General features: G+C 44.0%; 1 long non-coding RNA gene across 2 annotated transcripts in view; it reads left to right on the top strand.

The window, feature by feature from the left end:
- LOC132398627 (uncharacterized) overlaps positions 1-22957 on the top strand; it is a 43000-nt gene that overhangs the window by 14296 nt on the left and 5747 nt on the right. For both annotated transcript variants that reach the window (XR_009513729.1, XR_009513728.1), the window contains exon 2: positions 11790-11890. This is a non-coding gene — a long non-coding RNA (uncharacterized LOC132398627). The remainder of the gene's footprint in view (positions 1-11789; positions 11891-22957) is intronic.

The following is a 22957-nucleotide window of genomic DNA, read 5'->3' on the forward strand; positions in this document are numbered from 1 at the left end:
ATCAATGTTCATGCATCAAGTTGGAGGCTTCCCAGAAGGAAAGTGAAGTAGTGCTCTCCCAGCCCGAGAGTGGCCTCATCGTGGCAGTAGAGGAGGCCGTGGATCAATTTTTCTTCCACCTCCCTCTTACCTCTTCTTAGATACTTCACTCTGGCTCACCTCTCACCTCTTCTCTTCTCCTTAGCTAGTGGCCCTCGTTTTCTTTCTCCCATTCTTCACTCTCGTTCTTCTCCAGCCCATTACCTTTTCTACCTGTCACCTCCCTGCTTCTTACTTCCTCCTCCACCCACCTGGCTTCACCTTCCACCTTCGAGCTTTTACTCCTTCCCTGCTCCCACCTTCTTATTCTGGCTTCTTCCTCTTTCTTTCCAACTTCTGATAAAAGGTCTCAGCTCAAACATTGTCTGCTTATTCATTTCCATAGTTGCTGCCTGATTTCCTTCAGCACTTTGTGTGTGTTGCTCTGGGTTTCCAGTATTTTGTGTTATATTACATGGTTAGATTAGAGCTGTACTTGTTAAATTTATTGGTCTCCATCAAAATTTTCAAGATACAAAGTAATGGGATAAATTGATTTAAAAAAAAATATATATATATATTTGTTTCAGGATTCAAGGACGAGGTGGCATGGATTGATGATTTTCAGGAGAGAAATGGGAAAATATTTCTTAATGCAAATGAAAACAAAATCTTAATTTTACAAGCAGCAGTTGATATATGATCAGTTGTCAATTTTACATCTGAAATTGATACAGCCTTATTAATCAAAGTTATTGAAGGATGCCCAGAAAATATACTTGGATGGTAGATCAGTCACAAAATCAATGGATGCCAGAACAAACGAAGGGCCAAATAGCATCTCTCTATTCCTTTTTCCCATGTATCCATGAATAGCAGAATAGGTTTAAACTTTAAATGTTTTTGGTTGTCAATTCTGACTTTACTGGATGTTCTATTTGATTTTCCATCGACTACTTCAAACATTTTCTGGAACTAGGACTTGGAGGACTACCTTTGTTGATTGCCGTCAGCTCCTACCTTCTGCTGAATGATGTCTATATACCTCCCTTCTGCATATTTCTCTTTTTTCTTAAAAAAAAGGCTTTCTTTACAATTGATTTTTGTAGTTAGCTTTCTCATTTTATATTAACGATTACATTCTCAAATTCTACCCTAGATGCCTTTTCATATTGGCCCTTAGGGCTCTTGTTCAACTGCTTGTAAATCACCTGCACCCTTTCTGATTTTTGATATATCTACAGGGATTTTTTTTAGTATCTTCTCAGCTGATTCCTTCTTTTAAATTATTAATGCCTGCAGTAAGATATAAATGGTCTGATTGTTTGGACAGTGAATTCCGTCCTGAAAACTGTAAGACAGTTCACTTTGAGAGATGCAATGAGGAAAAGGAGTGTATAACAAATGAAAGAAATGGAACAATTTTGAAAAATGTGTGAACCTTAGAGTCCTTAGGTCCTTATGTTGAGCAGAGCAAGTTAATAATTCATTTTGGGATCCTCACTACATCATATATGGCCTTATTGAGACAAAAGCTGAGACAATGTGTACATTTGGTTTCGCTACCTAAAGAAAACAATCCCTATGGATGGAGTGCAATGAATATTCATCAGAGCTCTTCTTGGAAAGATATCTCTCATATATGAGTTATTGAGATTTCAGATTTCCATTTTCTTGGATTATGATGCCAGATAAAGATCATTGAAACAAAGTTTTTAGAGCCATCAAGAGAGTAGGAACAGGGAGGGTTTTCTCTTCATTAGTGAGACTAAAACTGATGATTAGAATCTCAAGATAAAGAGTCAATCACATATGACTGAAGTGAGGAGAAATTTCTTCAGTCCTGACGTGGTCAATATATTATTGTAATTCTCTGAAGTGGCTCAGTCATTGACTCTGTTCAGAATAGAGGCAGAAATCTTATTAGATGAATCAACGGTTGGGGATAGAGCAAGAACATGGAGAACAAGTTGGAAAATCAGACATGAATTTGTTGTTTCCTGGAGCAGCTTGAATAGCCAAATAGCCTATTCCTGATTTTATATGCTCTGTGTTTATTTAACTGAGGTGTAGAATTTGGGAACAAACACATTATGCTGGAAACAGTTGCAACATTTATCTGGCCATTGTTTAAGAACTGGATAAGGTCTGGTCATAACATTTTAAGTCAGGCTGTTACTTTGCTTGACAATATTTAGAAATAATTTGTGAGGATGGGAAAATTGTAGCTTTGAGAAAATATTGGATAGGCCTGAATTGTTATATTTGGAAAAATTAAGATTGTGTGTATAATTGTGGTCTCTAAAATTATGGGGAACTTAGGTGGAATAAATCTGAAGGATTTACTCCCCTTGGCAGAAAGATCAGAACCCCGAGGCATCGATTTCAAATAAATGGTGAGAAAATTCACGGGGAGAAGGGAATAGATCTCTTAACCCAGAAGGTGACAGGGTCTTAAGAGGAAGATGATTAAATAAATTTAAACAATTAGGATGGTGGTGAAGATTTGTAGCTGGGGCTGAGGTGTTCACTGAACTTGGCGATTAGCTTGCAGACATTTCATCACCGGTTGAGGTGACATCCTCAGTGCACAGTTGTTGGCGTTTCTCTCTGGGAGTGGTTACATTTACATAGGCCCTCGTTTGCTGATCTCGATACATGAAGACTGAGAAGGACACCTCTATAATTGGGTTGCCGTGGAGCTTCTGAGGCAGGCAAACATGAAGCAGGCACGCATATTTTTTGAAGCATGGTTCTCGTCTGATAGCTCCATAAGCAAGCATATCAAAATAGACCCCATCTACGAATCCCTAAGAGCCAGGGAAATGTGAGCCAATAGAATTCAAAGGTCAACTGAAGGGATAGCCAATCAGGTCCAAGGCAAGTGAATGGGGGCAGGTGGGGTGGGGAGTTTGGGTTGGCTATATAAACGTGAGCACTTCCGGAGAAAAACACCAACAACTATGCACAGAGGATGTCACGTTGTCTGGTGACAAAGCATCTGTGTGTGAGCTGAGTATCAAGCTCAGTGAACACCATAACATCAAATTAAACAGTACTTGGATATATACTTGAAGAATTAGGGTCTATGATCTGTAGGGTTAGGATAAAATAATGGAAAGTAGGATTGGGCTGGGTAAGTCTTTTTTTGACAAGTACAGACATGATGAACTGTGCTTGTGATTCTAATATTGTCATTTTTAGCTTTGTGTATGATGGACATAGACTTTCTAAATTTTGTCCCTCTCACCTCCGTTCCACCATTTCTCGGCAATTCCCTTCAAACGCCTTCTCAAAGAGAGAACATATAATATAGCAAAAATTAGTCAGAAGTTAAAGGATTGGGACACTTTTAAAAACAAATGGAAGGCAACTCAAATAAACCCATAAGGAGAGAAATGATGAAATATGAAGGAAAGCTAGCCAAAAATATCAAAGAGGATATCAGAAGTTTTTGGTGAGGGGTGAGATTGGATAGTGGATTGCTAGACAATGGCACTGGAGAGATAGTAATGGGGGATAAAGAAATGGCAGATGAACTGAATAAGTATTTTGAGTCAATCTGCACTGTGTAAGACACTAGAGTTATGCCAGAAATTCTAAACTGTCAGGGTGCAGAACAGTGTAGTTACCATTACTAAGGTGAAAGTGCTTGTGAAAATGAAGATTCTGAAGCTAGATAAGTCAGCTGGACCAGATGGACTATACCCAAGGGTTCTAAAAGAGGTAGCTGAAGAGATTGTGGAGGTATTAGTAATGATCTGTCAAGAATCACTAGATTCTGGAATGGTTCTAGAGGACTGTAAAATTACAAAGGTCACTCCACTCTTTAAGAAGAGAAGGTGCCAGAACAAAGGAGACTATAGGCCAGTTAGCCTGACTTCAGTGGTTGGAATGATGTTGGAGTCCATATTAAGGATGAGGTTTTGGAGTACTTGGAAGCACATGATAAAAATAGGCTGCAGTCAACATGGTTTTCTAAAGAGGAAATCTTGCCTGACAAATCTGTTGGAATTCTTTGAGGAAATAACAGGCAGGAATAGAGAATGGAAGGTCAGCGGATTTTTTTGCTTAGATTTTCAGGCAGCATTTGACAAGGTGCTGCGTATGATGCTGCTTAATAAGATGAAAGCCAATAGTATTATAAGAATCATACTAGCATGGATAGACGATTGGCTGATTGGCAGGGGGCAAAGGCACGGAATAAAGGGGGACTATTCTGGTTGGCTGTTGGTGTCAAGTGGAGTTCTGTAGAGAATGGAGTTGGGACTGCTGCTTTTCACATTATACTTCAATGATTTAGATGACAGAATTGATGGGTTTGTGGCCAAGTTTGCAGATGATACAGAGATAGTTGGAGAGGCAGGTCGTGCTGAGGAAGCATGTCTGGACAGATTGGGTGAATGGACGAAGACGTGTCAGATGGAATATAGAGTAAGGATGTGAATGGTCATGCACTTTTGGTAGAAGGAATAAAGGCACTGACTATTTTCTAAACTGGGAGAAAATTTAAAAATCAGCAATGCAAATGGACTTGGAAGTCCTTGTGCAGGATTCCCTAAAGGTTAACTTGCTGGTTGAGTCAGTGGTAAGGAAGGCACGTTGAGAGGAATAGAATATAAGAGCAAGGATGTGATTCTGTGTCTTTAGAAAGCACTGATCAGACTGCACTTGGAGTATTGTGAGCATTTTTGGGCCCCCTTATATGAGAAAAGATATGCTGGCATTGGAGAGAGTCCAGAAGAGGTTCACAAGAATTATTCCAGGAATGAAAGGGTTAACTAATGAAGAACATTGATGGCTCTGGGCCTATATTTGTTGGAGTTTAGAAGAATAAGGGGGGAGGGAGGGATCTCATTGAAACCTATCTAATATTGAAAGGCCTAAACAGAATGACTGTGGAGAGAATGTTCCTTATAGTGAGCAAGCTAAGGATCAGAGGGTACAGCCTCAGAATAGAGGGGCATCCATTTTGTATGGAGATAAGAAAGAATTTCTTTAGTTGGAGGATAGTGAAACATTGAAATTCATGTGGAATTCATTGTCACAGACGGCCATGGAGGGCAAGTCATTGTGTGTATTTAAAACAGAGATTGATAGGCTCTTGGTTAGTCAGGGTGTGAAACGGTAGGAGAGAAGACAGGAGAATGCAGTTGAGAGGGATAATACATCAGCCCTGATGGAAAGATGGAGCAGACTCGAGGGACAAAGGGGCCTATGCCTATGCCTATTAGTCTTATGGTCTTTATGGTCTGCTAACCCCTTAAAAGCAAAGGAAGATTGATCTACCCAAAGGATTATTTATAATTTATAATTTTCACTGAGAGAGGAAGAAAGTGATAATTCATCTCTACCTCATCCTTAAGAAGATTTTAGATAGACACATGGACAAGCAAGGAATGGAGAGATGTAGACCATGTGCAGGCAGATATACAGTTTAAATGGCATAATTGTCAGTATAGACACATGGACTGAAGGGCCTGGTAGTGTTCTAATCTGTCCTCTGTTCAAAGGTTCATTCATTATCAAAACATGTATGCTGTATTCAACTCTGAGATTCTTCTTCTCCAGATAGCCATGAAACAAAGAAAAGGAAGTCAGTTCAAAGAGATACAGCAAACCTCTTCTCCCTGCACGAAATGCAACAGGAACATCACCCTCCAAATGCCCCCTCCACACACAAAAGACTAACAAAAATGCAACAAGCGCATCAACCCCCCCCCCCCCCCCCCAATACCCCCACACAAAGCATGTTGCAACCACCAGTCTTCTTATCATTGTAATGCTTTCAGGATTCTGGGGATTATTCCTTTCCTGATTCGCTGTTTCATCTTTACCCACACCTGCTCCTTTTCTCTTAACACTTTTTGATACACCCATTGAAAATGTAACACTTGCCCTTTATCTCTTTCTTTCCTACTTTTTCTTTCTTTTCCTACTGCTTCTCACTTTCTTTCCTGCAGCTGAATTATCAATTCACCTTGATCTCTTCCAATTTAGTCTGCTGCACCAGTAGTCTACTCTGCATTGGAGAAGCTAAATGCAGATCGGGTGGTCATGTTGCAGAGCATGTCTGAACATCCACAGGGGTGACTCTGACTTTTAGTTGCTTCCCACTTTAATTCTAAGTTTATCTCTTAATTTATCTCTTTCCCATACTGATTTCTTTGCCTCTGGCCTCTTACAATATTGTGGCAGAGGCCAATGCAAGTGTTAGGAACAACATTTTATTTTCCATTCTTGTCATGCTTTGCCCCTCAGGGCTCACCATTGATTCAGATAACCAGCCTTTTCAGGACTGACCATTTTGATGTTAGAGCAGGGAATGTTGGGAAAGCTTGATGCATTGTGGGCAGGCTCTGTGGTGGGGTGGGGTGGTTGACAATATAGGTGAGCTGACCATTATGGTGAGGGGCATCAACCCAGGATGTTTCTCTTACAACAAATGCTTCCTGGCCTGCTGAATGCTTCCAGAATTCTTCTTTTTTTGTTTCTAGTGTTTACAATTTTTGCTCTCTATCCCTGTACAGTTTTGAAATAACTCATGTTTTGCTTCCTCTATGTGTATAGTACTTGACCCATTGAACATTTCCAGCATTGTCCTTTATTTCAGGCTTGTAGAAGCTGCAGAATTACGTACCTCAGTCCTAGCACTTTTTAAAAACCTTTTTAAAGCTCTTCATTAATCCCTCTCTACTTAAACCTCCACCAGCTCAGCCTGCCTTCCAGCACCATTCCTGGTCAATATTAATCTTTCTGATACTTTTTCTCTTGGTCTCCACCTGTCACAGATACCTCTTTACTCTTTTCATCCCTCCCTCTACAGTGCATGTTCAAACACATCTGCTTTCTAAGTCTTTCCCAGTTCTGAAGAAAGGTCAATAATAATTAAACAATAACTCTGCATTTATCTTCACAGATGCTGCCTGACTTAATGAGTATTTCTGATAATTCTTTTATCATGGTATTTGGAAAGCCTCTGTTTGATATTGTGCAATAATGTGGAAATATCTCCCAATCTTTCAGTTCTGTTGATTTCCATGCATACATAACACACTGCTGCCTTCACAATGTTGAGCAGACACTTCCCGCATAAGGCCTTTGCCTCAAACTCATTAACACTTAAACTGGTCTTTTCATTTAATCATTTTATCATTCCCTGCAGGAACCTATCATCGAACACAAGCTTTGGGTGTTAAAATTGTTTGGGCTTCCATACAATTCATGGTTTTCAAAAGGATAATTTAATATCAAACTTCTTTAATATGATTAGCTCTGCACAGATTATGCTCCCAGAAAAATAGGTAGAATTTACAATATTGCTTGCATTAGACAACAGTAATGTTTCCTACTAATTGAAAGGAAGGAAATGAAATGAGAAATGATACACAGAACATGGCTAGGATTATTTTTATTTGTAAATAATTACCAAAATAATTGTTTCTACTGGGTGTCCATTTATTGATAGAGCAGCTTGTGATTTTGTCACCTCCTGGTGGATTATTGTTATAAAAATAAGGCAAACCATTACATACTTTCAATTGTGTATATTATTACAAGACTAAGTACACATTGAAATACTTTGTGTTCAAGGTACCACAAAAATATTATAATTAAATTAAAAAATCTGTTTTCATTTGTATATATTTTATTACTGTAAATATGTTGTGTTTTGTAGGTATAATTCTTCCCACAGTGACAATGCCGATTTGATAATTAAACCAGTTTAAATCAGATTAATTGCTGTTGTAGGAATTTAATACAATGATTATGTTTTTGTAGCTAAACTTGATCTCAGCAAGGGCTTTTAGATGCTGAACAATTTTAGAAAGGCTCCAATCAAAAACATGCAACAATCCAGCATAAGAAATGGGATTCAATTATCCTTTTAGAGATTCACAAGCTTTAGTTATCCCTGTCATGTTCAAGGTGATTGGTCTGTTGAAATTCAGAGCAAAGCAGCTGCCTGAGAAGACTGAGGAATCTTTATGGCTTTCATCGAAATAAAAATCTTTGCAAAATGCTGTTTCACTGAGATTATGTGACATCCAGAAAAAAACCAACAAATTTGGAGTTCAGGCACGTAGCTATAATGGATAAACACAAAAATGATCAAAAGGACTACTGGAATGTTATCCTTTAGCTGAAGGAGCTGGATTAGTCATTAAATCAGATTCAATTGGTTGTATAGTGGTGAAGGAATGGAAGGACCTCACGATCAGCATCAGGTCAGACAAGCATCAGAGATTGTGCCAGTGCATGATGGTCAGTAGTTAGGAATCTGAAACCTAGAAGCATCAGTAGTTAAAATATAATTATAGAAAATGCATAATATAATCTTTAGGGTTAGTTTCACTGAACAAAATGAATGGATATTGCAGCTTTTGGAGATTCAGGTAGTCTTAGATCTGATTTTATCATGTGGTAATATCCCCAGCATTGCCTACTCCTCGACCAGTCAGACAATACGATTCATGTGCCATTTCAGTCTGAAATTTGTCTGGGATTTTGCTCTTTCAGTTAAGAGGCTTCAGCAGGAAAATAGTACCTACTAAGTGATGCTGTGCAGCATATTTAGCCCTCCCTTGTTGCCTAATTGGTGGTGGAGCTAACATTAACATGGTTCAATAGACACAGGAAGATTTACCAGTGAAACTGCTGGGAAACTACAGGAAACTGGCACTGCATCACTGAATCCCATGAGTCTCATCTTGAAGCAGAGCCAAATCATAGTGGAGAATATTTTGGAGGAAGTTCGGATCGTTCACGTTCATTGTCAACTGCATGCTTATTTCTGGCTTTCCATGAGAAAATACTTGATTTTTCTGCTTCCCTATTCACAGATGCTGCCTGGCCTGCTAGTGATTTATGTCCATCTCCAAATTTGTATTTAGATTTCCAGAGTTTGCCTTATTTTACTTCCAAGAAATGTTTTGTTGTGTAAGTTTATTAATGAGGTGGTGTCAAAGATGGGGAAATAAAATTCAGGTGTAGATCAGGCATGATCTAATTTAAAAGTGGAGAGACAAAATGTGGAGACAGACTAGGTATGTTTCTATTGTTCTTGTGTTCCCTATTAAAAAAAACCACGTCACAGACAAACTGTAGACTTGTGAAAAAAAAAAATTAGGCCTGTCAAAGTGGCAGCCTGCTACTAATGGAGTATCATTACTTGGGATTTGTGCTTTCATCCAGATTTTTTACAATCCATATCAATGGCCGACAGGAACAAATGTCAATTTTCCAAGTTTGTTGATAATATTATATTAGGTATGATTGTGAGCATAGTGGAGGGGCAGTGAGCAAGTGGACAAGAATATTGCTGATGGAAAAATATGAAGGATCCATTTATTGCCGTTCTAAAGGACCTTGGTCTAATAGAATCCAGAATACAGTTTGAATCCAGCTTTACAAGGACACATTAGACTGGTTGCAGGGACGGTGGGTTTGCAATTGGGCATCTCCTTTTCCTCTGACAGGGATTGTATTCTCTCATGCAGGGATTCCTAACTTGGGGTTCGCAGACCCCTTGTTTAATCATAATGGTCCATGCCATAAAATGGGTTTATGAACCCCAGCCCTAGTGTTTAGAAGAAAGAGAAAACATCAAAACTAATCGGCTTCTTACATGGCTTTGCAGGTTGGATGCAGAGCAGATATTGACCCTGGAGACTATATAAGTGGCCAAAGTATCTATTGGCCATTTATGACTGAGAAGAGAGCAGATCTCTCCACTTAGAGAATGATGAATCCTTGGAATTCTTTACTCAGAAGAACTGTGGACTCAGTCATCAAGTTCATTCAAATTAGAGAGAAAGAGATTTCTGGACGTTAAGGAAATCAAAGGATGTGAGGGGTTGTGTTGTGATATGAGGAGGGCTAAAATTTGGCACCGAGATAGATCAGCAATGATCTTAATAGATAGAGGAATAGTTTCAAAGGGTCAGGTGGTATTCCCCTGCTCCTCCTACTTTCTGTGAGTGATCAGAGCATGATGTGAATTTAGAGAGAGAATTGTACAACAGAATACCACAATCTTTCTTCAAGTTATAAGATAAGGACAGATGGGCTTTCTCATCTGTATCTGGGGAATGTTTTCTTAATTCACAACCTCATTATACATTACAGAAAATGTATTGTGGTTTTATCATCAAGTGTATCTTAAACAGAGGGAGGTTATTAAATATGTTTGACAATGTTGCTACATAATATACACAATTTGGTTAGCTCAGTCAGGCAGTGATTGGCTTAATTGTACGTTATTTTGCTATGCCTGAATGAATTAACTGTATAAATCATGAATTTGCTACAAACTAAGATTAATGATAAAATAATTGTTTCCCTCTTGCACCAAACTGAACATTACATCTTTGTTTCTTTTCCTGATATACTTCGAATGGAGCAAAGGTGTTGAGTTGCATTATGTAAATATGGTTACTGTTGATGCATAGGTTCAAGGAGCAATGACTCAAAATAACACCATCCATCATTAGTGACCCCAGTCACCTAGGACATGCCCCCTTCTCATTGCTACCATCAGGGTGGGGGTGCAGCATCCTGAAAGCACACAATGAACACTTCAGAAACAGCTTCTTCCCCTTTGCCATCAGATTTTGATTGGAAACTGGACCCACGAGCACTACTTCTTTCTGTCTCTTTTTGTCACACTTACTTAATTTAACTTGTGTATATATATTTATTACTGTAATTTACAGTTTCATTACAGTATTATATCTTGCAATGTCCTACTGAGGCATAACAACAAATTTCACAACATATGCCAGTGATATTAAACCAGATTCTGATTCTGGGCTGAGACATAAATACCCTAAAATAGCATTAATAAAGCAAGCAATCACTTTAAAAACCTATTTTCAATAGTACAGGAGGAAAAGATGCCCAACATTCCATTTCCAGCTGTCATATATATTTCAAACAGGGTGTCAGGAACTGTAAAAGAAGATCACCAGAACTGTCAGACAGGTGCAATATTCTGATAAGACAGGGAAAGAAAAAATCTTTGTGATTGTTCTTTGATGTTGCTTCCGTCTGTGGCAGAAGCTACATTTGGATTCTTCTCATTTAAGATCTTCTATTTTTTGCCCACGCTTTCTGATTCTTGCCTCAGTGTCTTTCTCCTGTTTCACGGGCAGCCTCACATTTCATAGAGCCAAGAAGAACTGCTCCAGACAGCATGCATTATACAGAAAGCTGGTCATCATTTTGGTCATAATTTTTATTAACACTGCGCACACAGTTTGTCACTCACATATTTTGAAGGTTGACCACACACTTATTTAAGAGGTCAGTTGTGGTTTGGCTTAATGCACTCAAGCAGAGCAACATGGCTGTCTTTCTCTCTTGTCAAGATGTGATGCTATAAATAGTACCTTAGCAACCACTTATGCATGTTAATAATGTCCTTGGATTGACACATTGCTAGGCACTAATAATGCTTATAATAATAGTTCATTATATGTACTGTATATATGTTGCAGCATATATTCTTGAAACAAAAATCAACTGCAGAACCTGTGGTTTAACAGCATTTCAATTTCATTTGCCGGTCCTGACATTTGAATGTAAATTTTAATTCAGTCTTATAATTCTGAAGTCAACATGAGCTTCAAAATATCTTAAAGTTATCATAAATTAAACAAGGGATTTTTTTTGCCGTGATAGGAAATAATTGGTATCAAAAGCTACAAGCTTGCATATTTTTATTCCATCACAAAATATACACTCAAAAGGAAAGGTGATATTTATTTCAGATTGAAGTGATCAAAGACGACTGCTGGGAGACTGGCTCGAGTGTTGTAAGGGGAGCAGTACTGAGGGCCAAGCAGATGGTGAAGAACTTTGTTCTAAATTGGTAAGACAAATCCTAGCCTTCTTCCAATATGCTCAATTTTGGGTTGACTTGAATCTGGTTAAGGGAGCTGGCATCATATCTGGAGATACAGCCAAAGTTAAAGTTCAAAGAAATTTTTTTACTCAAAGTTCATTTATGTCACCAAATACTGTCTTGAGATTAATTTTCTCGCAGACGTTCACAGTAGAACAAAGCAATGCAATATAATCAATGGAAAGCCAGATGCAAAGACATAAACAATTAATACGCAAAAGAAGACAAACTGTGTGGACACTAAATAAATAAAATTATATTGAGAACCTGAGTTGAAAGCGAGTCCAGAGGTTGTGGAATCAGTTCAGAGTTGAGGTGAGATATCCATGCCGGATGGTTGCCTGTATTTCCATCGCTCACCTACCAATGATCACTACAAACTGGAGCTTCTCCCTCGTGTAGCATCCCTGCAAACAGTTAACACTGGTGCAAGCCTCAAACTTACTACACCTTCTGCATGCACTGCCAGCTAATCATGACAGGAAACATATTTCTCATTCCCTTGCAAACTAACTGATGCACAGTCAAAAGACAGGAGCAGATGACTGGTGGGTAAGGCATGGCTGACCCATAGCTTTACCCCATAGAGAGAAGCCTCACTTTAACAGGAGCAGCAATTACTCAGACTGTTATCAGTGGTGGTTATGAACCCATGGAAAATGCATTTCTTTGTACCTCTGCTTCATATAACAAAACCCTAAGTTCCACAATCCTTTTGTTTCATAAGGTGCAAATATTATATCCTAACTTGTTTATTCCTCACCTTCAAACCTCTCCTCATCAAATTCTCGCCACACTCCTTTCTCCTCTTAGCTAGACAAAACCTACAACGTGGCTGCATGGCGGTAGAACAGCAAGGGAGTGAAGTCAGACATGGTGTATCATCACTCATTTGAACATCCCCGTGCACACAGACATTGAAATTGGGTTACAGATGAGCTGCAGAATTGCAGGGGAATCAGGCATGTGGCCTGTGGTCGGTCTGGTTTTTGCCTCAACTCAGATTAGGACTACTCGGGAAAGGATGATAACCGGAATGTACAATGATGAATGCCTAATATCGAGAGCACTTCTGTCTGGAGGAACCTTGTTTCGTTTGGTGGTATACATGTATACAGTTGAATGATGATAAACTTGAAGAGTATAGAACATAAGAAACAGCAGCAAGGTGAGGTCACTTAGTCCCTGAATCCTGCTCTGCTACTTAATATAATCATAGCACATCCAATGTTGTCATGAGTCCCATCCTTGCACCCTCTCCCTATTCTCCTGCATTTCCTTGTAGCTTAAATGGCAGGCTGTGGTGGTTTGCACGCACGGGACTTGAGCTGCCATCGGGAGCCGCAGGCAGACGCGCGGCCCACTCGGGGCGGACCTTCCAGGAATGGTCTGATGTCACGTCCGCCCCGCTGGTCGCAGGGATCCATGGGAGGGGAGATTTAAGCGCGCGAGTTTGAATCAGGAAAGTCATTCCGAGTTCAGCTCTCTCCACCTCTGTGTTTTCCTTCGGTGGCGCTTTGCGCGCGACTACATTGGTGACCCCGATGATCCAGACAGTATCTGGAACCAGCGACTCTGCAACCAGCCATGAATCCGAGCAATTCGCACAGCGCTGTCTCTCTGAAGCTTCTATCTTTCTGAGCCACTCAGTCCCACATTTGGTTCGAGCAGGTTGAGGCCCAGTTCAATCTCAAAGACATTACAGCTGACACTACACTGTATTACTACATGGTCAGCACACTCGACCAGGAGACGGCAGCCCAGATCATCGACTTCCTACGCCAGCCACCAATGGAGGACAGGTACAGTAAGCTTAAGGTGCTCCTGATCAGTTCCTTCAGACTCTCCCGCCACGAACGGGCCTTGCAGCTCCTACATATAGATGGCCTGGACAACCGCACGCCGTCCAAGCTCATGAACGATATGCTGGCGCTCATGGACGGCCATAAGCCGTGCCTTTTATTTGAACAGTTGTGCCTCGAGCAAATGCCAGAGGACATTTGCCTCCTCCTCGCAAGAGGGGATTTCAGCGACCCATGCAGGGTCACGGCTAAAGCAGAAGTCCTTTGGCAGAGCACGCAACGCAGAGCTGCCTCCATGAGCCTAGCCACGATCGCGCGCCCCAAAACCCAGGCCCCGCAACCGAAGCTGCCGAGACCCTCAGGGGAAAAAGACGAAAGTTCAGAACAATGGTGTTTCTATCACCAAAGATGGGGCTCAGGCACGTGCCGCTGCTGTCCACCATGTGCTTTTCCGGAAAACGGCGGGGCCAGCCGTGACTAATGGCTATGACGGCAGGTCACTGAGACAGCCTCTGGGACTGACACTCCGGGCGGCGCTTCCTGGTAGGCACTGGGGCCGAAGTCAGCATACTCCCCCCCTCAAACACGGACATTCGTAACGCGGTCCCAGGCCCCAAACTCACCTCTGCAAACGGCACCAGTATTTGGACATACGGCCTGCAAACTATCTCACTGCAATTCAGGTCCAGCTGCTTCACTTTGACTTTCACGTTGGCAGCGGTGTCACAGCCACTACTGGGGGCAGGCTTCTTACGAGCCAACTGCATCCTGGTCGACTTGAAAGGCCGGCGTTTAGTCCACGCCGAGACATTCCAGACTTTCCAGCTACCAGCCAAGCTACTGGCCCTCCACCTGGATTCCGTGACCTTTTCGGGCAACGAACTCGTCAGGGTGTTGGCGGAATTCCCCTCCATAGTCACCCTGCAGTTCTCCACGGCCAACCCCAAGCACGGCGTGCAGCACCACATCCCCGCGCAGGGACCGCCAATGCGCGCCCAAGCTTGCAGGCTCCCACCTGACAAGCTCCACCCTGCCAAGGAGGAGTTCCGTAAGATGGAAGAGATGGGAATCGTATGCCGCTCAGACAGCCCGTGGGCATCCCCGATGCATGTGGTGCTCAAGTCCGCAGTGGGATGGAGGCCCTGCGGAGACTAAAGAAGGCTCAACAATAGACAATAGAGACAATAGGTGCAGAAATAGACCATTCAGCCCTTTGAGCCTGCACCGCCATTCTGAGATCATGGCTGATCATCTACTATCAATACCCGGTTCCTGCCTTGTCCCCATATCCCTTGATTCCCCTATTCATAAGATACCTATCTAGCTCCTTCTTGAAAGCATCCAGAGAATTGGCCTCCACTACCTTCTGAGGCAGTGCATTCCACACCCCCACAACTCTCTGGGAGAAGAAGTTTTTCCTTAACTCTGTCCTAAATGATCTACCCCTTATTCTTAAACCATGCCCTCTGGTACTGGACTCTCCCAGCATCTGGAACATATTTCCTGCCTCTATCTTGTCCAATCCCTTAATAATCTTATATGTTTCAATCAGATCCCCTCTCAATCTCCTTAATTCCAGCGTGTACAAGCCCAGTCTCTCTAACCTCTCTGCGTAACACAGTCCGGACATCCCAGGAATTAACCTTGTGAATCTACGCTGCACTTCCTCTACAGCCAGGATGTCCTTCCTTAACCCTGGAGACCAAAACTGTACACAATACTCCAGGTGTGTTCTCACCAGGGCCCTGTACAAATACAAAAGGATTTCCTTGCTCTTGTACTCAATTCCCTTTGTAATAAAGGCCAACATTCCATTAGCCTTCTTCACTGCCTGCTGCACTTGCTCATTCACCTTCAGTGACTGATGAACAAGGACTCCTAGATCTCTTTATATTTCTCCCTTATCTAACTCTACACTATTCAGATAATAATCTGCCTTCCTGTTCTTACTCCCAAAGTGGATAACCTCACACTTATTCACATTAAGCGTCATCTGCCAAGTATCTGCCCACTCACCCAGCCTATCCAAGTCACCCTGAATTCTCCTAACATCCTCATCATGTCACACTGCCACCCAGCTTAGTATCATCAGCAAACTTGCTGATGTTATTCTCAATGCCTTCATCTAAATCGTTGATGTAAATCGTAAACAGCTGTGGTCCCAATACTGAGCCCTGTGGCACCCCACTAGTCACCACCTGCCATTCTGAGAAACACCCATTCACCGCTACCCTTTGCTTTCTATCTGCCAACCAGTTTTCTATCCATGTCAATATCTTCCCCCCAATGCCATGAGCTCTGATTTTACCCATCAATCTCCTATGTGGGACCTTATCAAATGCCTTCTGAAAATCAAGGTACACTACATCCACTAGATCTCCCTTGTCTAACTTCCTGGTTACATCCTTGAAAAACTCCAATAGATTAGTCAAGCATGATTTGCCCTTGTTAAATCCATGCTGGCTTGGCCCAATCCTATCACTTCTATCTAGATATGCCACTATTTCATCTTTAATAATGGACTCTAGCATCTTCCCCACTACTGATGTTAGGCTGTCAGGACTATAGTTCTCTGTTTTCTCCCTCCCTCCTTTCTTAAAAAGTGGGATAACATTAGCCATTCTCCAATCCTCAGGATCTGATCCTGAATCTAAGGAACATTGGAAAATGATTACCAATGCATCTGCAATTTCCAGGGCCACCTCCTTTAGTACCCTAGGATGCAGACCATCTGGACCTGGGGATTTGTCAGCCTTCAGTCCCATCAGTCTACTCATCACCGTTTCCTTCCGAATGTCAATCTGTTTCATTTCCTCTGTTACCCAATGTCCTTTGCCCATCCGTACATCTGCGAGATTGCTTGTGTCTTCCCTAGTGAAGACAGATCTAAAGTACTCATTAAATTCTTCTGCCATTTCTCTGTTTCCCATAACAATTTCACCCAATTCATTCTTCAAGGGCCCAACATTGTTCTTAACTATCTTCTTTCTCTTCACATATCTAAAAAAGTTTTTGCTATCCTCATTTATATTCCTGGTCAGCTTGTGTTCGTACCTCATTTTTTCTCCCCGTATTGCCTTTTTAGTTAAGTTCTGTTGTTCCTTAAAAATTTCCCAATAATCTGTCTTCCCACTCACCTTAGCTCTGTCATACTTTTTTTTTAATGCTATGCAATCTCTGACTTCCTTTGTCAACCACTGTGGCCCCATTCCCCCCTTTGAATCCTTCCTTCTCCGGGGGATGAACTGATTTTGCACCCTGTGCATTATTCCCAAGAATACCTGCCATTGCTGTTCCACTGTCTTTTCTGCTAGGATATCCATCCATTTAACTTTGGCCAGCTCCTCCTTCATGGCTCCATGGTCTCCTTTGTTCAATTGCAAGACTGACACCTCCGATCTGCCCTTACCCTTCTCAAATTGCAGATAAAAACTTATCATATTATGGTCACTACTTCCTAATGGCTCCTTTACTTCAAGATCGCTTATCAAATCCTGTTCATTACACAACACTAAATCCAGAATAGTCTTGTCCCTGGTCGGCTCTTGTACAAGCTGTTCCAAGAATGCATCCCGTAGGCACTCTACAAACTCCCTATCCTGGTGTCCAGCACCAATCTGATTCTCCCAGTTCATCTGCATGTTGAAATCCCCCATAACTACTGAGACATTACCTTTGCCACATGCCAATGTTAACTCCCTATTCAACTTGCACCCAATATCCATGCTACTGTTTGGGGGCCTGTAGACAACACCCATTAGGGTCTTTTTGCTCTTACTGTTCCTCAGTTCTATCCACACAGACTCTACTTCTCCTGATCCTATGTCCCCCCTTGCAAAGGACTGAATCTCATTCCTCACCAACAGGGCCACCCCACCCCCTCTGCCCACATTTCTTTCCCTACGAAAGCACGTATACCCTTGTATATTCATTTCCCTGGTCTGATCTCCCTGTAGCCATGTCTCTGCTATCCCAACAACATCATAGTTACCCATTCACACCTGAGCTTCAAGCTCATCCGCCTTATTTCTGACACTTCGTACATTCAGATATAGAATTTTTAGCCCATTTCTCCTCTCTCTGTTTAAATCGCTGCCTATTGTGCTTAACCCCGCTCCCCGGATTCCCATCGGGTTATATGTCCCTTGAATTTTGTTGTCCTTCCTAAATTTACTTATTCTTTCTGCACATTTAACTCCATGTTCCGTCAGACTTTCCCTCTGTACATGTGTCCTCCTTATCACTTGTTCCGCCTCACCTTTCTCTACTACACACTTAATATTCCAGATCCGTGTAGTCCCCACCTGTCCTTTATTCTTCATCTCGCTATCCTCTCTCACATTCTGGATCCCTACCCCCTGCAAATTTAGTTTAAACCCCCCCCCCCCGAGAAGCACTAGCAAACTTTCCTGCAAGAATGTTAGTACCGCTCCAGTTCAGTTGTAAACCGTCCCATGGGAACAGATCCCACCTTCCCTGGAACAAAGCCCAATGATCTAAAAACCTGAAGCCCTCCCTCCTGCACCATCCTCTCAGCCACATATTAATCTGTATAATCCTTCTGTTCCTTGCCTCACTCGCACGTAGCACAGGTAGCAATCCTAAGATTGTTACCCTGGAGGTCCTGCCCTTCAGCTTTGCACCTAACTCCCTGAACTCACTACGCAGGACCCCCTCACTCATCCTACCCATGTCGTTGGTCCCTACATGGACCACAACATCTGGATTCTTGCCCTCCCTCTCGAGAATAACCTGCACCCGATCTGAGATGTCCCGGACCCCGGCACCAGGGAGGCAACATACCATCTGAGACTCCTGATCTTCCCCACAAAATCTCGAATCTACCCCCATGAGTATAGAATCCCCTATCTCTACTGCTCTCTTCCCTTCCCTCCTCCCCTTCCTAGTCGAGGGTCCAACCTCAGTGCCAGAGACAGGACCACTGCAACTTGTTCCTGGTAGGTCATCCCCACCAACAGTATCCAAAACGGTATACTTATTGTTGATGGGAATGGCCACAGGGGTGCTCTGCTCTCTCTGTCTGCTTCCCCTGCCTCCCTTGACAGTCACCCAGTTGCCTACCTGCTGTCTTTTCAGTGTGACTACCTCCCGATAACTCTTATCCATCTCTGTCTCTGCCTCCCGAATGATTCGTAGTTCATCCAGCTCCTGCTCCAATTCCCTAACTCGGGCTGATAGGAGCTGCAGCTGGACGCACTTTTTGCACGTGTGGCCATCAGGGACAACTGTGTTGACCCTGACCTCCCATATACTGCATACGGAGCACACCACTGCTCTAACTGTCTCCCCCATTACCTGATCCTAGATTAGTCAGAATAAATGAAAAAAAAAGTACCTACCGACCTTACCTTTTTTACCTCAGCAAGCACGTAGTCAGGCTCGCTGATTTCCTCTCATCGAAGCCCCCTTGTGCCGAAGCTTCTGAGCCAAAGCCCAGCACTCTGCTCGCACTCCGCTGCCCACTCCTAAAAGTGGGCCTCTTTTTAAACTCCGCGCTCGCCGCTGACGTCACCCGCGCCTGCACAGTTTTACCTTCCTCCTCAGGTACTGTCCAGGTAGGTCCGATGGTCTCGGCCTACCTACAACGGCTGACCCTCCGATCCTCCGATCTCCTGTCGTCTGTCGACTTTGAGCACTCCTTGCTCCCGCTCCGCTGCCCACAATGACACCACAACCGCCGACAGATACCCAGTACCCCACATCCAGGACCTCAGGGTGAACCTGCGCGGAGTGACTATCTACTCCAAAATCAAACTGGTCAGGGGAATACCATCAGATCCCAGTGCACCCCGATGACGTGCCCAAGACAGCCCTCATCACCCCATTTGGCTTGTTCCAATTCCTGAGGATGCTTTTCGGTCTCAAGACTGCAGCCCACACTTTCCAAAGGCTCATGGATTCAGTGGGATGCGGCCTGGATTTAGTTTTCATTTACTTGGATGATATCCTGGTGGCCAGCAGTTCGCACCAAGAACACGTGGCACATTTACACCAGCTCTGCCAATGCCTGAGCGACCACGGACTGGTAATCAATCTGGCAAAGTGTCAGTTCGGGCTGACAGAGATCGACTTCTTGGACCACAGAGTCAATGGACATGGCGCAGTTCCCCTACCGGACTAGGTCCAGGCCATCCGCCAGTTCCCCAAGCCCAGCACGGTCAAGGGCCTGCAGGAGTTCGTAGGGATGGTGTACTTTTATCATCAGTTTGTGCTGGCGGCGGCCTGCATCATGAGACCCTTGTTCCGTCTGATGGTCGGCAAGGACAAAGAAGTGGCATGGGACGCGGAGTCCACGGAGGCGTTCGAGCAGGCCAAGGAGGCACTGGTGAAGGCGGCCCTCCTAATGCACCCAAGAGTCGATGTACCCACAGCACTCACAGTTGACGCTTCTGACACGGCAGTTGGCGGAGTCCTGGAGCAGCTCGTCGAGGACCAGTGGCGACCACTCGCTTTCTTCAGCCGGCACTTATGGCCACCAGAGGTGAAGTACAGCACCTTTGACAGAGAGTTGCTAGCCCTCTACCTGGCTGTCCGACATTTCCGGTACTTCCTCGAGGGAAGGGAGTTCACCGTGGATACGGACCACAAGCCCCTCACCTTCGCACTGGCCAAGATATCGGACCCATGGTCGGCTCGGCAGCAGAGGCACCTGTCCTTTATTTCAGAATTCACCACAGACATCCACCACATCGCAGGGAAGAACAACATCATCACCGACACTCTGTCTCACCCCTGCCACCACTCAGTAGGCATATCGTCCTCAGGAATAGACAACGCAGCACTGGCAGAAGCACAACGGTCAGATACCGAGATCCCGGCTTACCGCACCACCGTTTCGGGGCTCCAGTTGGAGGACGTCTCCATCGGCGCAGCAGCATATTTACTCCTGTGTGACGTGTCTACTGGCAAACCCCGACCCGTGCTACCAGAATCATGGAGGTGACGGGTGTTTGACACGCTGCACGACCTGGTCCACCTGTCCATCGGGGCATCCATCAAGCTGGTAGCGGACAGAATCGTCTGGCACGGTTTGTGCAAACAGGTCGGACACTGGGCCAGGACCTGCGTACACCGCCAGACCGCCAAAGTCCAGCGACACTTGAAGGTCCCCCTCCAGCAGTTCCAGTCAACGCAAAGGAGGCTCCAACACATCCACGTGGACTTCATCAGCCCCCTGCCAGTCTCCTGGGGCACCAGGTATATCTTTACCATTGTAGACAGGTTCACCAGATGGCAGGAAGCCGTACTGCTCACAGACACGTCCACTGAATCCTGCGCCAGGGCACTCATTGCAAACTGGATCAGCCTCCCAATGGACATCACCTTCGGCAGAGGGGCGCAGTTCACGTCTGGTTTGTGGACAGCACTGGTGCAGCTGCTGGGCACCCAGCTGCATCACACCACAGCGTACCATCCCCAGTCCAACGGTTTGCTAGAGCGATTCCACCGGCATCTCAAGTCAGCCCTGATGGCGTGTCTCAGGGGGCCCAACTGGACAGACGAGCTTCTCTGGGTCCTACTGGGCATCCGCACAGCCCCCAAGGAGGACCTGGGCACCTGGGCGGAACTGGTCTACAGTGCCCCCCCCCCCCCCCCGTTGGTCCTGGGCGAGTTCGTACTAGAGGCCCAAGGTTCAGATGAAACTCCAGCAGTGGTGCTAATGAGGCTGTGGAACAAGTTAGGGACCCTAGCACCGGTCCCGACCTCCAGGCATGGACCCACACCATCCTTCACCCCTAAAGACCTCTGAGACTTCGAGTATATTTTCATTCACAGGGGCATGCACAGGTCACCTCTACAGCGGCCGTACGAGGGACCCTTCAAGGTGATCCGGCACAATGGAACCATGTGTTTCTTGGAGGTGGGTGGCTGGGAAGAGACTTTTACAGTGGACCACCTCAAACCAGCGGGCTTGGACATTGAGCAACCAGTGAGGGTACCCGCACCACGCCAGCGAGGCCGGCCACCCAGGCAAGCCACACAGACTGGGGGCTCCACTCCCCCTCTGGACGTTTCAGGGGCAGGGGGTGGTGTGGCGGCCCGCACACATGGGACTCGAACCGTCATCGGGAGCCACGGGGCGGACCTTCCGGGGACAGTCTGACGTCACGTCCGCCCCGCTGATTGCAGGGACCCTTGGGAGGAGAGATTTAAGCGCGCGAGTTTGAATCAGTAAAGTCATTCCAAGTTCAGCTCTCTCTGCCTCCGTGTGTTCCGTTCGTAGCGCTTTGCGTGTGACTACAAGGCAACCTTTCCATTCCATGACTTTGGCTCCATAGCTCCTTATGATGGAGAATTCCATTGACTAACAGCTTTCTGGAAGAAGTTTCTCCTCATCTCAACCTTAAATGGGCCACCCCTATATGACGCTATGACTCACAGATGCATCCTGTTCACAATTTGCTAACCTATCTCTTCTTCTTATCAGTAGAAAATTTGGCTAAAGCCTGCTCAGTCCCTTTATCCACATCAGTGATATAGATTCTGAAATGTTGAGGTTCCAGCATTTTTAATCCCTGCCACTCCTTTAAGTCACTATTTGTCAATTCAAACATGACTCATTTATCCCAACACTCTTTCCTGTTGGTTACCCAATTCTCCCTTTTCACACCACACTGAAAACGTGAGTCTGTACATCACAGAATCCTTTCAAATTGGTACATCGACCTTATATTGTTTTCAAATGTTAAATTTGCATTGGCTCTTTTATTTACAATGAAGCCAAATGGACATGAACATTCAGCAAGAGGGAAGGAAAGGGTGAAACCATTGGCAAATGTAAGCTTGGGACTTAACTTGTAGCCATCACAGTTAGATGAGTCGTTCACCAGCAACCCAACTGGAACGTCACTAGCCAGGCCGACTCCTCTCTTTCATCATCTGTCTTTATCCTTCATTCCTCTTCCTCCTTCTTCCATTCCTCTTCACCATGCAAATAGGAGAAATAACCTTCTATGATAAAGAGACTGTGTAACATTTAGCAAGCCAGAGCTAAACCTACACTCTAACAGGTGTTGGGCATGGGAATTTGTCATTTGAACATGCCAGTAGCCTAATCTCGTCATATTTTATTAGCATCAGTTCCCAATAATATGGTATGCAGATGAGTCATGAGGCATGTCATTAGCAGATAGCCGTTGTCAGACAGCTCACTGGTTTAGCTTCGATGCTGGTGGTTCAGCAGACTAATATACAATGAAGACATCATGCA

The sequence above is a fragment of the Hypanus sabinus genome, chromosome 8, assembly GCF_030144855.1.
Source record: "Hypanus sabinus isolate sHypSab1 chromosome 8, sHypSab1.hap1, whole genome shotgun sequence".
Classification (NCBI taxonomy): domain Eukaryota; kingdom Metazoa; phylum Chordata; class Chondrichthyes; order Myliobatiformes; family Dasyatidae; genus Hypanus; species Hypanus sabinus.